At 45.4% G+C, this 4,583-nt stretch overlaps 1 long non-coding RNA gene across 1 annotated transcript; it reads right to left on the reverse strand.

Moving 5' to 3' along the window:
* Nucleotides 1-2,019: 2,019 nt before the first annotated feature.
* LOC134163174 (uncharacterized) lies at nucleotides 2,020-4,231 on the reverse strand. Its single transcript, XR_009964603.1, has 3 exons — nucleotides 4,011-4,231; nucleotides 3,803-3,863; nucleotides 2,020-2,926 (listed from the first exon to the last, which is right to left on the reverse strand). It is a non-coding gene; the product is annotated as an uncharacterized LOC134163174 (long non-coding RNA).
* Between the last annotated feature and the right edge of the window lie 352 nt (nucleotides 4,232-4,583).

A 4,583-nucleotide genomic window follows, 5' to 3' on the forward strand; every position in this document is an offset into this window, starting at 1 on the left:
TTCTGACAGCATCACTACACACAACTACACACCCATCTTTGGATACTAGTGCTAAGTATTATTTTAATTGTTTTAACTCAGGAGACTGGACACAGATCACTGGAGCAATTCTTGTGAAAGTTATACTCTGTGTAATCACCAATAACATCAGATACACCAACCGGGTGGCAGCAGCAACTGACATACTTCTGCTAGGAAGTCTAATACATCCCTGTTGTAAATCATGCTGTTCAAGAACTGTACTATGAACTTTGAAAGCCTGGCCATATCCGTAATGGATCAGAAGACATTGGGCTGCTCTCTAGTTATGTGCAGGCACTAAGCTACTGTTTGAGACATTTAATCTCTCTACTAAATGATATTCAAAAGAGCAGGAAAGAAAAGCCAAGAGAAAAGACTGGCTTCAGCTAAACCACCACTGAAGTGAACACTCGAGGGCTGCTGAGGGACAATGCCAGGCCTGTTAGCTTCGCTCCTTGTGCAGGGAGGAGGAAGCAGTCAAAGCTGATTTTGTCCAGCTAGTTTTGCTTGCAAATGGAAAAATTAAAAGGCTGTGGCATTGCTTTAAAAAGTAATGAAAGAGAGTGGCTATTTGGAGAGCCAGACTGAGAGGCAGGCTCTTGCTGGCATGCTTGAGAAAGAGAGAAGCTATGTGCAGGCATGTCCAATCAGACCTGCAGGCTAAGGAACTTTGTGACAGAGACTATTAAGTCCAACCCCAGTTTAAGGAGGAAGAGAAGATTCATGGAAATTCTGGAATCAGCAAAGGGAAAGTAGCCAGATGAATGGGGTAAACACCAGAAGTGCAGCAAGTCCCATAACCATGACAGTAGCAATAGGGATTTTGTTCCCCTCCTAAAGCAAGCTGAATCTTGGTCAAACCTTCGTTTAAGTGGCTGTCAGCACTGCATGCTGAATCAGTGATTTCCATGGTTAAGAACTCTTTGCAACCCTAGCAGATGAGTCAGTTCTCAAGTCAGTAGCAGACTGGCATCCTCTCTGGTTCAAGCACACAACATACCCTACGTATCTTACGTACCCCAGCCTTGTGTCCTGCTTAGTGACTCAAGGACAGGAAAATAAAGAGGATCCATCAGGTGTGTTGCATGTCATGTGGGATCTTAGCATTGTATTGAGCAACATAAGGGGAAATTTTTCAATGCTATCTCTTTTTTTTTTTTCCTTCCTTTTTCAGCCTTTCAGAAGCTCAGTTCCATTAGGCTTTCATGCCTGTTCCCTTCCCTGTCAGGTCACAGGTATGCAATAGCCCACTGCATCTGCAGAAATCACTACAGCTGCTGGCTTTTATACACCAGGGTCAGTGTTTGTAAGCTGCTTCAGGATTCTCCACTGTGAAGTGGTCTATCTGCATATAAAACATGATTTCCAGTTGACTGCTTAAACGTCTTCTTGTCCCTGAGGGGAGCGATGAGTCACACCATGTTAGTGCATCCCGTCCAGCAGCTATGAACCAATGTGTCTCAAATGTTCCAGGAGATCTAAGACAAATTCCTCCAGTGACTCATATAACAATAAAAGGAAAACATCTCATTTGATAACAGCAGAAATTTAGCCTGGGCTCACAAATTTCCCAACGAGCTATGTGTTACACAGACCTCCATTCAGCTGCAGGGAGATAGGCAAAGGTTGTTGCTCTCTTCCAGTCTGCAGAGGAGTGAGATAAAGCAGAGTAGAGGGGATTTGCACAAGGTCGCTGTGCCAGCTGGGCACAAAACCTGGCAGCCCTGTTCTAGCCAAACACACTGTACAGTGGATCATGACAAATTGCTCACCAGAGAATCACCATGGCACATGCATCCCAGGCCTCATCCCACCCAAGCAGGGAAATCCTGACAGCTGAGGTTATGAGGACCATAAAAAAAAAGAAGAAGGATTTCCTCAAGGGAAGAAGATGGTACCTTAAGTCTTTTGGAAATCAAGAACTGGATTTCCTCAGAGCAATGTCTGCCTAGGTACCGATAAACGCACTGAGGAGTTACTATAGCAGCTGTGCTAATGCTGTCACAATAGCTACTGTGACTGCGGAATTGCTTGTATACCTACACTTTGCATTTGTTTATGGGTGTATTTTCAGACACAGGCTTGGTGGTGGGAGGTGGGGCTGTCCCTGATATTGCTTTGGATCATGAGATTAATAGGATAGATTTGAGGTAGTCCCCTTGCAAGTCTCCTAAACTGTGATCTTCATGTGAGCTCTCCAGCCTGATTCCTGCATTCTCTGCAACTCTTTCAAAAGTTCCAGCCCGTCTCTTTTCCTCCTGTCTCTTTGATAGGACAATAAGTCAGGCTGATCAACACTTGCCAAAGTGTTTTGAGCCCTCAAAGAGGTTAAGAGAGCTCTGTGGCCACGGTTAGATGTTTCAGGACCAGTTCCTTACCACAGCTAAATAAACATCCCATCCCAGGGATCTCAGCAATAGTTTTTGAACAGTTTGTTTCCCCAGGCTGATTCACCAGCTTATCAGATGAATGCTAAGAGAGCAGGACTGGGACATCCCCACCTAAAATTGGTTGAGATGACACTGGTGACTGCACAGTGTGAGCAGAGATACTTCTCCCTTCCTTGCTTGCCCATGCTCGCCTGATGCTGCCCTTCATGATACCAGCACAAGTATCTGAGCAGTGAAACAACAAGTTACATCAGAGGACTGATCCAGCTGAGAAAAACAATGCAATGATAACAGAAAAAGGAAGTGTTATTTTCGGCTGCTCGGGTGCGCCTATGGCGCAGGAAGAGAGAAGGACCCCTTCAGCCACCAGTGCCACTGAGGGAAGCCTCAACACAAAACAGGCTCCCAGAAGCCTGGGCTGCAGCAGACTTACCGCTACAGCAGCTTGGTAGCATGGACCCTCACCAAGGTGGCTGGAGGTTTCATGTGGCTTTATCAGGCAGTCATTTACTTCTCTGCAAAAGGACAACAAATCAAGAAAACTAGCACGTCCCATGGCGTCTACAGGGGAAGCACTGACACACTGTAATGGTCAGCTGCTTTCTCACATGTCAAATTCACACTGTGCTCATGCAGGAACAAAAAACCAGAAGGTATTCTGGAATCAGAAAACATTTGCTTCTTTTGGTGGCATCCCAGTTCATAACTATGTGCTTTACATCTCCTCACTCCTCGGCTACCAGGAAGAAGATTTACTCCTGGTTTAAAACTGTACTGGAGGGGAGATGATGGAAGGTAAAAAGCAGGGTTTAGGACCTAGTAACTCTTGTAGGCCACCTAACTTTAGGAGAAGAGCAATGAGCATAGAAGCACATACTTTTAAACCACTTGGATCCCATCTGAGCAGCAACATATATACACATACGGTGCTTTTGCTACAGTATCTCTGCTTTATCATTAGTTTGCTATACAGTGTCTCACTGCAGCAGAGGCTCGTTCTGGCCTCAAACCTGATAAATAAGGCAGATTCATCGGTGCTGCTTCCATGGGCACAGAAAAAAAGATGAGCATGTTAAAGGAAACACAAGAGATTTCATGTGCTGCTGGAGTGTTTTCTCCTCTTGTTTTGCAGGGGCTCTGATGGCTTTGCAGTGCTGTAATTAGGATATTCATTTCATACTTGACGGTCTGGTTCTGCACAGCTCCCACTCACTCTTCACATCTGCATTGCAAATAAAAATGCTTACCCAGCATTTTGCTTGATAGATGAATGTTTTCCCTTTTTTGTTCTTAAACAAAGATTTAGCACAACTTACAGGTAGCAGCTACCTTTCACAGAACAGCATTAAATAAGGAGAAGTGCTTACGAACAGAGGAAACCTGTGACTTACCTTCAGAGGTCCACAGGGCTTAGGATCCCAAGGAAAGCTACAAGCACTTTGGAGAAGACTCCTGATGGGAAGAGGAAGAAATGAGAGCATGATGAAACAGGGGCAGCTCCCCCCTAGGGAGAAGCAAGCTTGTAGACAGCCTTGGAAGCAATGCAAGAAACTTGTACTTGATGTAGAAAAACTAGGGAAGAAAGCAGCATACCCTTACTTCAATCCAGCAGATCATTTAAGCATAGGTTTAGCATGCAAGGAACCCTAAATTTCTACTTGGTGGGAAGAGACATGCTGTGCTGGAGCTTTGTTAGAGCAGCTCCTCCACTGGGACTCTACTGCAGAAGCCAATTCTGTCCCTGTCTCTGGGTAGCAGAGAAACTGGCCCTGAACACTTAAGGAAGGATTTGCCTACATGAATAAACCTGTCTGCAAAGCTGGGCATGTCTTACTTTTCACCTTAACCTCCCTTGGAGCCAATGGAAATTGGTCAGGAGGGGGATGCTTCTCACTCAAAAGAGAGATCTAAAGGAGGTCAGACAAACTGTGCTCTAAAACTGCCTGCTTCTCTCCCCTGATCAAGCAAGCCTGGGGCACATCTCTTTCATAACCCTCAGGTGTCTAATCACAGGAATCTCACCACCACTACCACCTCTGTCTCCCAGCAGGTATCTATTTAACCAGTGCCTAGATTCTTATTCCTGCAATGCTCCCAGTCTGTGATGGGTTTTGCTGCTTTAGCTGGTGCCCTTAGCCCCCCACTAAGTGCAGAGTGAACCTGCAGCCGAGA

The sequence above is a fragment of the Pezoporus occidentalis genome, unplaced genomic scaffold (assembly GCF_034315485.1).
Source record: "Pezoporus occidentalis ecotype Australia unplaced genomic scaffold, CSIRO_AGI_Poc_V1 ctg2, whole genome shotgun sequence".
Classification (NCBI taxonomy): Eukaryota; Metazoa; Chordata; class Aves; order Psittaciformes; family Psittacidae; genus Pezoporus; species Pezoporus occidentalis.